This window comes from Eucyclogobius newberryi, unplaced genomic scaffold, assembly GCF_026437365.1.
Source record: "Eucyclogobius newberryi isolate DKJ021-1_F unplaced genomic scaffold, fEucNew1.0.hap1 SCAF_2, whole genome shotgun sequence".
In the NCBI taxonomy this organism is placed as follows: domain Eukaryota; kingdom Metazoa; phylum Chordata; class Actinopteri; order Gobiiformes; family Gobiidae; genus Eucyclogobius; species Eucyclogobius newberryi.
In genome coordinates this window covers 29,794,934-29,807,684 of record NW_027315834.1, presented here as the reverse complement: position 1 = coordinate 29,807,684, position 12,751 = coordinate 29,794,934, and positions in this window count along the sequence as shown.

The following is a 12,751-nucleotide window of genomic DNA, read 5'->3' as shown; positions in this document are numbered from 1 at the left end:
GAAAGACAACTCTCAGGTGATGTTTCCAGCAGGTTTCCATAGCAGCATATGCAGGGGAACGATTGGTCAAAAGTATTTATATATTTTGTTCATGTTTAGGTTTATCTGCGCGCACATCTTTTTTTTTTACATAATTTCTAGTGTGGAGGCCTCTTTATGCTATGGTTATATGCAAATATATCAATACCCGCCCTCATTACATAACAGCATTTTGACTGAATGTTAACCTGCTCCTGGGTTGCGTGCAGTGCTGCGTGAAAAAAAACAATAAGTATAACAACAAAGCAAAAAACAATAAGTATACGATACGTAGACATAAATTATCCAAACATTTTGATGATTATAATCTAGGCCAAAAAATAAAATGCCTTGGAAATTTAAGCACGCACACATAGATATTATTTAGCATTAAACAGTTTCGATCCCCTGCTTTGTCTTTAATTCATCAGAAGGTTCGAGTCTATATGCACTCAAATGTGGACCTGTGTAATACCACTTAATAGTCCAAAAGTTAAGAGTTTTAACCTGGTTTTGCTGGTTTCATCACACACGCCACATGCTGCAACAAGACATCACAGTCTTGTTGCAGCAAAAAAAAAAAAAAACACCTACAAAACACCTACATGGTCATTATTCATTCACAATTCATCATCAGGTCAAACTCGAGTGGTAATAAGATATGTTACTTTAACATACATGAAGTCTGTAGCAGGAAGCAGAGACAACTTTAATACTGCACATGGAATAATCACAGCTTCATTAACATCTAGGGCTGTCAATCACTAGTACATATGCATTTGAAGAGTATTATTTCACCAAAGTTCCTTAAATACAGAAACATCTGTAGGTGCGACTACGTTACCTCACTCACCTTTCTCCCACTTTTGCTCCTGACTTCTGCATTTCACTCAAAGACTCCATTGAGCCAATTGGGTCATTTGGCTCCGGGGGGCTCCTGTACATGATTGGGACAGTGTCATGCCTGTACATGCAACTGCAGTGAATGTCATGGTCATGTTTAAAGTGTGCCGAAACAAAGCCTACATTTTGACACGCCAGGTCTAAACCAAACATTTCAAACTGATTAACAAAGAAAACACAAACTCAAAGTAAGAAATATTAGCTAGAACTGAAAAACACACGTTCAAACCAGTAATTAAAACTCTGCAGTAACTTGAAGGTGGATTGCATAACATTCTGGTGAGGGGAATCACCCTGTATACATGTAAAGATATTTGGTTGCTTTGCCTGGAATGTTCCACAGCATGGCATTAAATATATCTATCATTTATACAGATTGTTGTCTTCATGATCTATAGGTTTAATAAATTACTGTGGAACATTCTAGGCCCGGCAATAATAATTCCTTGGAGACAAGCATACAGATGGCGGACTCTCCAACAAAAGTCACGCAGTGCATACTATTATTAGTATTCTGCAGGTATTGTGTGAAAAGGGCATGGAGAGTTGTTGAGTTGTGGCTAAGAAAACTAGTCCAATCCAAACAGATTTCTCCAAATGCATGTAAACCTGAGAAGTACGACTGAGGAGTCTTGATTTGAATCTCAAATATTCCAATAACACATCTGCAGAAGTCTGTGTGTAGTAGTACTCCCGCTACATGTAATGGATAAGTCCACTAAAGACCATGAGCAGACTAGACATTTCGTGTTTGACAAAAGTGCAATTATTTGTTGAATCGCTTTTATTTTTTCCCCAGCAATTATAGCAGCAGAGTTTCTGTTCTAATGCTAAAGTACAAGACGACTCTGAATGTCTCTCAGCCCTCGCTCGTACCTATTCAGTTCTTTAACCTGTTGTAACCTCTTGTAAAAGAGAAGTCTGACAGATTGTTGTGCAAAGACGTATTGAGCTGAGTCGTTGTGCACGCAAACGTATGCAACGAGCGAGCAAATGATTGGGAATCAATCTTCTGACGTTGAAGCTGAAACAGAGCTGAGCATAGGTGTTGCCCTCAAATCTTAAACCTCAGTCTTCTGGTTGACTTTTTGCTGCTCTATAACTGTGAACAGCTCACATAAAGAAAGTGTTCCTCATGTACCTTTTAGAGACTCACAGTTAGATCATTGTAATGCCTGTCAGCTGAAACATGTCTACTACCCTCATGTGAGAGGTTTTATTCACTTTGAGATGTGTTCGAACATGTGACCGGTCCGTCATGTACAGTCGGACTCACACGACGCCCCCTGCAGCGACGGGTGCACTGTGGATGTGAGTCTTATACAACGGGTACATTCGCAGACGCTTGTCCCAGCTGCTGTCACTTCCTGCATGACCGGAGGATGATTGTGTTCCTGTAAGTGTTCCTTTTACGACATCGCTCTAATTTAGATGGAATTGATGAGATAACGGCAAGCCAGGATTGTTGCCACATTACACTAAACTTACAAATGCTCTAAAACCTCTCAATGATTACAAAACTAACTTTGGGTTCATGCAAAGAATGTTATCCAAAAAGTGTTTTCACTCTGTTGAAATCAAGATGTCACTGCAGACTAAAAAAAGTGTCCCTCTACATTTGACCCATTCTTCAATGTTCCTTCAGTGCTACTTACCATTTTGCTGTGGATGGTTTAACCTTCCAGGAAAGAGGTGGTGAATTTTTAATTAGAGAGGTTTTACTGTGGGTTCCATCCTGCCACTTCCTCCCACTGACCAAAGACATGCACGTGCTGAAATGGTGATGCTGTAAAGACTGTTGAGAAAATGGTTTGTCTCTGGACCCCTAAGGACAGACCCCAGTGCCCCAAAATATGGCAAGATGAACCATTTTGTTGTTTGTTTTTTCCATAATAGCAAAGGGCCCTAATTGGTGATTTAAAAGTACATTTCCAATTGGGTCATTCTAATCAGTTTATTTGACCAGCTTGACCTTTGCACTCCATGAGACCATGTAAGTTATTAATACGGCAGTTTCTCTGATCCATGTTATTAATGGGGATGTACCCATTTCTATTTTATGTAATAAAGTAAAGTTGGTTTTGCCCCAGTACAAATTTATAGTGAAAGTAGCTCTTGGGCAAAAGTGAGTATGCTGTGTGCTTTCTGCCTCTAATTCTAATGTGTATTTATCCTCCACAAACCAATAAGTATCGCTGGTGCACTGGTAGCAGGCTAGAGACAGCACTTTTCAATTACAGTAAATGTATTTATGTAACGCCCAAAATCACAACTGCAGTTGCCTCAAGGAGCGACAGTGAAAAACAAATTAAACAATGTTCATAGATTAAACAATGTTCATAGGGACTTGGCAGTGTCCCAGCATCCCGTGTCCTTAAACAAATGCCCTGGAGAAACCTGGAGGAGTTCCACAATAAATGAGAGATCCGACTCCCTCAGACGGACTTTTAAACTTACAGTACACTTCAGACTTTGGCAGTATTCCACTGAGATATTTTGGTGTTGTCCCCTGAGAGTCTTGTGATCATTATTAGGCTAAAATAGATTTCATGCGGCTTTACAAAAATAAACCGCTGCTGAAGCTTAAAATAAACACGTTTGTGTGTTCAAGTGTAAGTTTAGATAAAATATCTCCCTAGTGTCTCCAGACATAGTCCCAAGTATTATGAAGATGAGAAACTTATCAGGGCAGCAGAATGATGTTTGCACTAAAAAGATTAGATTATAATCATTTGATTTCCAGTGGATCGTTCTGGTCTGCTTCTCTGCACATGATGTATAAAACAAAACAATTCTATGTAATAAAAAAACAGATATTCAGCTTGATTTATGATTTCAGAAAGTATTTTACCATACAAGTCAGATTTAGCATATAGATTTTATTTTATGGAGAGAATCAAAGCACAACCGAACCCAGAGCCCAGCACCATCTTGCTTTTTAGGTGGGTAAATTTCCCTCTGACAGTGCCAGTTCAAGATATATATGTATTATTATGTATTAGTACATAATTTAGTATAGCCTAACTGTAGGTTTAGCAGCATTATTGCATTTCAGTGCTGTACAAGTCCATGAATGAAGGGTATGAACATTCTTAACACAGCACTATGTAAAAGTGTTAAGACTTGTGCAAATACCAACCTCTCTTTTATACTCTAATTGTTAAAAGGAGGAGGTGTGGTTTGGGAAGTGATGACCTGGCGTTTGTTATTCTGGCTGTCTCTGAATCTACTGGGTAATTTTCCTCAGACAGAGTAGAGCAAGCCAAGAAAGCGTTCGGCAGATTTCACTCCAGATCCATAAAAAAAGACAGCTCCTGGATTGGTTCAGGACTGAGCTGGAACTTGACGTAGCCAAGGCTTTGTGAGCGGCCAGCTTCAGCTCTGCAGCCTTCTATTTTCACCTTTATGAAATATTCAACACACACAGACTATAAATATAGGCCAGGAAGAACACTCAGGTTGGAGTTAAAGTGAACAAGACGGAAGATATTTAGTCACTGAACTATAGCAGCTTCAAAACTACACATCTGTATGAAAATGTAAGTGACCATGACAGTAAAAACACACATCATAACACACACATTTAAATTCAATCTAACAGTGAGGCTCTGTTGAGCTGCTGAGCAATTTCATTTTTGAATCCAATTATATTTAGCATTTATTTGACAAGATGGTAAGGACAATTCTAACAAAAACAGCTAGATTCAATACATTCTAATTCTTTTTTTGACTAATTTTACTTGAGTATTTATTCCCAGTAGATATTTTTGTGTGTGAAAAATGTCTAAAGTCTTTTCACAAAACCCATGCCCCACCTGCAAACTACTCTTCACCTGTACACTGTGTGATAATGTGAATCGCCTGTAGTCTCATTGGGACTGTTGGCAGCACAGAACTGCGCCTTTAAAACATCATTACTGCAAACTGGGAGCTTTCCCTTTTTCCCTCAATGTGGTGGGAATCGGGAATGTAAACAAACGACGAGAATGAAACAGTCAAACCAAGTAAAATAAACCTCGAATTCAGACATTTCCAAGTTGGTAAACCAAATAAACTCTACCTGATGATACATAGAATAGGACAGAACCTCAAACACATTAGAGAGCTCATAAACAGGAAACGATACAGCGCCTTTTGCTAATGGCATCCCTGGAAAATGTTTTGTAGGTTTGGGATTTTTGGACCAAAGTCATTTTTTGAGCCACTGAATCATCCTCCTGACAGAGCCGCTCATGTATTTCTTATTAAATGTTGAGAAGTCATTTTCCTTGTCATGCGTTATGAAATCTGGATATAAGAGTAGTGTTTTATTTCATCATCAAATTTGTGGCTTCTGCAAGAATCTGTAAGTTTAGCTGTGTATTTAATAGCAGTTTAGAAAGTGCTGGAGTCTCACAGACAAGCTTCAGAAAACAGCGTAGACTCCTCTGGAATGGCAGTTGTGACACAGGGGTCACATCCTGGGGTCAAACCCTACAGAGAACCAGGCTCAGTTGCAACTGAATGGGTGCAAATGGGTGCAAAGACAGGACTTTCAAATCAAATCAAATCAATTTATTTTTGTAAGGCCCAAAATCACAACAACAGTCACCTCTGAGGGCCGTTTCATTAAGCCTCATTATTTTACACTCCTCAAATTAGGGAGCAAACACATCCATGCACCTCATTTAGCCTTACGTTGAACAAATGCTTAAGAAGACCTGACCTGGACCGGCTGCAGAGAGTTAGAGAGACATCATCTGAGAGAGTAACTGTGTGGCACCTATAGCCACTAAAGCAGAGTCGAGGGTCCAAACTGTGTAAAAAAAAAAGTCTTACAGGGCAAGTCGACTTCAAAGAGGGAAGCACACACAGCTTTTCAGTAGAAACAGGTCTGGTGCAGTTATCCACATCATCTCAAACACAAATGAGCTCTTCCTGTCGGATCATGTAGAAACACATTTTATCTTAATTCAAGCAAATCTAGAAATATCAGCCTAATACTATTTTTTGAATTTTGTTTACGTGGAATATTATTCCAAACACAACAATCTAAATGATCTATTAACTCTTCTAAATTATCCTCAATTAAACTATTACAAATCACGAATAAGACCTATAGCCCTAAGACAAATGCCCCAAACGTGTGGCATCAGTGGCAGCTTCTTATGGCTCTTCTCGTGGGGAGGCCCGGGAGGACCAGGAGCCCCCAAGCAGCGCGCACTGGTGTAACACGATGCTCATCACATGACCATGGAAATTTCCACTCTGCCGCTTGTTAAATGGGAAGGGTCTCCAAGTCTGCTTTTCACTCGTGCGCCTCCTCCTCCGCCTGCAGCAGCTGTCCGCCAACATCACGCGTCGGGTAAGCGCCACTCTCTCTGCAGCCTGTACTTGTGTGTGCTTTCTTTCTTTCATAAAGCAAGTTTGTGTGTGTTTCCGATCACGTCCAGCACGTCAGATTGCGTGAAAGCGCGCAGTTTTAATTGATGGATTTGGCCCTTGTTTTGGCAAAGACCCCTGCGCCGCGCGCCTCAGGATTTGACCAGCGCTCACATTCACCTGTAGGAGTCAAACGCAGCAGATCATTTCCATCACGGCTTATGCACTTTTGAGTATCTGCAGGGCAATCTGTGCAGCCGCAGCTTGTCGTGTGCAGAACGCTTCCTGAAGGGTGTTGCCACAAGTCAATGTATAGCTGCGTTAAAGCGCCAAACACGCGTCTTCTCCTCAGACCCGCGCGTCTCTCTCTCTTCACCGCATCTTTTATAAACGCGTCTGTGCGTTTCCTCCCCCGGTGGGCAGCGCACGCATGCTGATCCGTTTGGACAGATTGTGCGTGAACGCCCTGACGCATGGCACGGGGCTTGTGTTTTGTTTTCCACGCGTGCCGCCGCCGCCGCCGCCGCTCCACGTTTTTGGTGCGCGGCGCGGCTGCGGAGCACAAAGGCGTCGCGCGCGCATCGTTTCAGCGCGAGGCTCGTTTATAAACTGCGACCGTTAACGCGTGTTTCTCGGGCCTTTGTGGTGTTTGGGGGGCCCCGTGTATGAATATGTAAATGTATGCATGTGAGTGATTTATGTAAGAGGACGTCGAGGCGAAGGGGGGGGGGGGGGGGGGCACGCAGCAGTGTGTGAGGGGCCAGAGGGGCCCGAGGCAGAGCTGCAGTGTTGTGAATGCACTGTGGAGTCGTAAATCACTCAATAATAATGCTGGTGGGAGTTGGTGTTGGTCAGTTTGATGTGGAAACGTGATGTGGAGTGTTTTTGTGTACAGTAGCCTATAAGTGAGGCAGTTTGTTGTTTTGCAGATTTACTAATTCACTGGCAAAATAACAGAAAAATGTTTAGGTGTGTGTTCCTTGCTTTTGTCATTTTTACTGTGGATGTTAGTTACTTTTTCTTTTTCTTTTTTTACATCTCTGCGTTCTACTCCACCACATTTTTAAGTGGACTGAAAAGGAAAAATCACTTTTCATATTGCTTGAGGGTTTGTTCATGGCTTTGAGCAAACTAAAACATACAAAACAAATAAAAAAAAAAAAAATTAAACATAAAATTCACAAGAAAGCGGTTAGCGCTCTTGCCTCCCAAGAAGGAGATCATGGGTTCGATTCCCGGACCAGACCAACATCACATGATCTCTCTGGGTGGAGCATGTTCTCATCTTCAATGTGAGAGTGAACTGTCTGTAATGTCTATGTCTCTGTGTTGGCCCTGCGACAAGTTGGCCACTGTCCAGGGTGTACCCCGCCTAAGGCCCAAAGTCACTGGGATAGGCTCCAGTCACCCGCAACCCCAAAAGGGAACAAGCGGTAGAAAATGGATTCAAATTGACCTTTGTTGACCAAATTTTGGCGTAAAAGCTGCCACATTTAGCGCTTTGTCAAACATATGTTGTGATGAAATACTTTTTACTCTCATTTTAAACTTTTTCTTTTTTCTTACACGCTTACTTGATCTTTTTTTTCTTCTTCTGTGTCTGTACTTGGAGCAATGTCGCAGAGCAGTGCTGTTGGAGAGAGTAATTGAGTTTTAAATGTATAATATTACTTGTTAGCTTGCAGAAAAAAGACAAAAAAACTTAATGCACCGCTTGCTTGCACATGTAATAGTTAATACATTGTTATAATGCTGTTTTAATATATAAGACATCCACAATATCAGTTGATTTACTCATATCTATTTCGTTATACAACTAAATCAATGCTGCTTCTCCACTGTCCACGGTGAGGTAAAATACATGGATGTTCATATCACTCCTCTTGACCATAATGTATTAGTCGTAACTGTACATGTGTGTTGTACTTTCGCAGAGTAGAACGATACCCGAGTACGTCAGAGTTGAGGAAGTACATTTGCCACATAACAGGATGCTGTGTGTTTGTGTATGTGGGCAACAACAGAAGTATCCAGAATTTGTCTTGTCTTAATGTCCCAACCCGACTATTAGATATACAGTAATATTATTAAACAGTTTGGTTTATCACACATTTCTATTGGACAGATTTTTGACAGCTCTTTGTACTGACAAGTAGGGTTGTGGGGAAAAAATATAGAAAAGATATATACGCAGATACTAATACGATACTAGACTGTATATTCTCATTTCAATGTAAGGTAAGATAAGATCATCCTTTATTGTCCACACATGGGGAAATTTCATTGTTGCAACGCAGGTAGATACAGAGGAAAAGGACAGATAACAGAAATGTGAAGAGAAATCACACATTTGTATTTTAGTATAGTCTTATTTTAGCTTAGTCTATATTTATATTCATCATTTTATGCTGCTTCTTTACGCCGCATCACGTTTGTTAATTCAATTGCAATATACATTTTCTGATCGTGATTATGGTCTTGATCTGTATCAGAATTAATGATCATGGACAATTCATGGAACTACTGGTAATAGTGAAATTACTATGATTTTGGCTTGAAAATAACATTCATCCGTATTACTTATTATCATTGTGGTAACGAGTTTGGTGTTCATTATCCTTTGTATGGAAATCTAGTCAAATATTTTAGTATCAAGGCTATTGACGAGATGGATCATGATTTTGCAACTTTTATTAATTAATGACATGTACATTTTGTCCTACATTTTAAGAGAACTTGCCCGGGCCTGCCAGTCACTTACAGATTGAAAGTTTGCGTTGGCAGTTGTGACATTTGTCCTCCTCCTTGAAGCTCTCTCCAGGTGCAGCTTCCCCCCCCTTTTCTCATCCTCATGCATCCAATTATATGTTGAAATTGTTATATGTACTATGAACGCAGTGTATTTCCTTCATGTTTTACTATTGTCTTATTGTATTACTGTAAATAGGCCGGTACTTAAGGCTCTGGGACATCCCGCTGTATTTATTTCTGGAATAGTTTTAGGTTACGCTCCCGGTTTCTCCCTATTTTTAGTCACTCTAAAACTGTCCAAAAGATGTCTAGATGGCCTTCTTGCACAGCGGAGATCAAGAATCATAGTTTCATTCTGACATTTTGAGCTTTCCTAAGACGGAAGCTGCAGCGGGTTGATTTTAAAAGGCGCACTGCGGAACTTTTCAGGCCGAGTGTCCGTCACTTACTTCTACCGCGTCGCCTGAAGAATGCATGTTATCAAGGCGATAAAATCAACATCTACGAAATCCGTTTGTTGCCATACTGTGGAACAATACAGTCAAAGCAATGCAAATCTCCACGGGGATGAGCAGGTCTCTGGCTGTCCTCCAGATGGCGTTACACAACTCATTTAGCCTTTATTAACTGGATTTATTAACTGATTAAAGTAAACGAAACGGCCAAACGTCCAAATAATTGCAACAAGTAAATTCATGAGCTAACTGTTTTGTATTGTGCATTTACTGTGACGTTTTTATGACACATTTACTTCCCCTGGTTGATTGCTTGTGCCGCTTTGCGCTCCGTACAAACCACAAGCAGCAGATGAGACGCTTTGGACCCAAAACAAAGGCTGCATTGAGTTTGCAAAACATATCTCCAGCTCTGGCTCCAAATGGTGGAGGAATTTCCATCATCACTCTCCTGACGCTGAGGCCTAAAAACACGGCTGGCCCCACAGCACATGCCCGATAGGACTCTTTACTTCTACAGGTTACATAACAGTCTTTGAGGCCTCGCCACTGTACTGCGCACCACCGACAGTTTGAATAGTGTCGACTTTGAGTGTATATCCACTCTCTCTGGGCCGCATGTTGATTGATTATGTCTAAGCTCTCTGCTGCTATAGATTCCACTGAACATGCATGGACAGGAGCAGGAAAAGAAGTCCTGGCACTGGGACGGTTAAAGAAATGCTGTGCAAAAGTAGCTTACCCTGTGCAAAAACATCATATCGACAGAAATTTGGCACATTTTGATATGCAACGACTATCCATCCATCCATCCATCCATCTTCTGCCGCTTTATCCGGGGCCGGGTCGCGGGGGCAGCAGTCTGAGCAGGGACTCCCAGACTTCCTTCTCCCCAGACACTTCCTCTAACTCCTCCGGGGGGATCCCGAGGCGTTCCCAGGCCAGCCGAGAGACATAGTCTCTCCAGCGTGTCCTGGGTCTTCCCCGGGGCCTCTTCCCGGTGGGACATGCCTGAAACACCTCCCGAGGGAGGCGCCCAGGAGGCATCCGGAACAGATGCCCGAGCCACCTCAGCTGGCTCCTCTCGACGTGGAGGAGCAGCGGCTATACTCCGAGCTCCCCCCGTGTGGCCGAGCTCCTCACCTTATCTCTAAGGGAGCGCCCAGCCACCCGGCGGAGGAAACTCATTTCGACCGCTTGTATCCGCGATCTTGTTCTTTCGGTCACTACCCAAAGCTCATGACCATAGGTGAGGGTAGGAACGTAGACCGACCGGTAAATAGAGAGCTTTGCCTTTCGGCTCAGCTCCCTCTTCACCACAACGGTCCGATGCAGCGACTGCATCACTGCAGCCGCTGCACCGATCCGCCTGTCGATCTCACGCTCCATCCTTCCCTCACTCGTGAACAAGACCCCGAGATACTTGAACTCCTCCACTTGGGGCAAGGACACCCCACCCACCTGGAGAGGGCAAGCCACCTTTTTCCGGTCGAGAACCATGGCCTCGGATTTGGAGGTGCTGATTCTCATCCCAGCCGCTTCACACTCGGCTGCAAACCGTCCCAGTGCATGTTGCAGGTCCGGGTTTGATGGAGCCATCAGGACAACATCGTCTGCAAACAGCAGAGATGAGATCCTGTGGTCCCCAAACCGGACACCCTCCGACCCCTGACTGCGCCTAGAAATTCTGTCCATAAAAATTATGAACAGAACCGGTGACACAGGGCAGCCCTGGCGGAGTCCAACATGCACTGGGAACAGGTCTGACTTACTGCCGGCAATGCAAACACAGCTCCTGCTCCGGTCATACAGGGACCGGACAGCCCTGAGCAAAGGGCCCCGGACCCCGTACTCCCGGAGCACCCCCCAAAGGACACCCCGAGGGACACGGTCAAAAGCCTTCTCCAGATCCACAAAGCACATGTGGACTGGTTGGGCAAACTCCCATGAACCCTCGAGCACCCGATGGAGGGTATAGAGCTGGTCCAGTGTTCCACGACCGGGACGAAAACCACTCTGCTCCTCCTGAATCCGAGGTTCGACTATCGGTCGGATTCTCCTCTCCAGTACCTTGGAATAGACCTTACCCGGGAGGCTGAGGAGTGTGATCCCTCTGTAGTTGGAACACACCCTCCGGTCCCCCTTCTTGAACAGAGGGACCACCACCCCGGTCTGCCAGTCCAGAGGCACGGTCCCCGAACGCCACGCGATGTTGCAGAGACGTGTCAACCAAGACAGTCCTACAACATCCAGATACTTTAGGTACTCAGGGCGGATCTCATCCACCCCCGGAGCCCTGCCACCGAGGAGTTTGCGGACAACCTCAGTGACTTCAGCTTGGGTGATGGATGAGCCAGCCTCCGAGTCCCCGGTCTCTACTTCCTCTTCAGAAGACGTGACTGAGGGATTAAGGAGATCCTCAAAGCATTCCTTCCACCGTCCGACGACATCCCCAGTCGAGGTCAGCAGGCCTCCACCCGCACCGTAAACGGTGTTTGTGAGACACTGCTTCCCCTTCCTGAGGCGCCGGACGGTTTGCCAGAATTTCTTTGGTGCCGACCGATAGTCCTCCTCCATGGCCTCCCCGAACTCCTCCCAGGCCCGGGTTTTTGCCTCTGCGACAGCACGAGCCGCGGCTCGCTTGGCCTGCCGATACCCGTCGATGACCTCCGGAGACCTACAAGCCAGAGTGGCCTGATAGGCCTCCTTCTTTAGTCTGACGGCATCCCTTACTTCCGGTGTCCACCACCGGGTTCGGGGGTTGCCGCCACGACAGGCACCGGAGACCTTGCGACCACAGCTCCGAGCAGCCGCATCAACAATGGAGGCGGAGAACATGGTCCACTCGGACTCAATGTCCCCAGCCTCCCCCGGGACATGGGAGAAGCTCTCCCGGAGGTGCGAGTTGAATACCCTACTGACAGAGGGCTCCACTAGACGTTCCCAACAGACCCTCACAATGCGCTTGGGTCTGCCAAGTCTGTCCGGCTTCCTCCTCCGCCAGCGGATCCAACTCACCACCAGGTGGTGATCGGTTGACAACTCTGCCCCTCTCTTCACCCGAGTGTCCAAGACACGCGGCCGGAGGTCTGATGACACGACAACTAAGTCGATCATTGACCTCCGGCCTAGGGTGTCCTGGTGCCACGTGCACTGATGGACACCCTTGTGCTTGAACATGGTGTTCGTTATGGACAATCCGTGGCTAGCACAGAAGTCCAATAACTGAACACCGCTCGGGTTCAGATCGGGGAAGCCGTTCT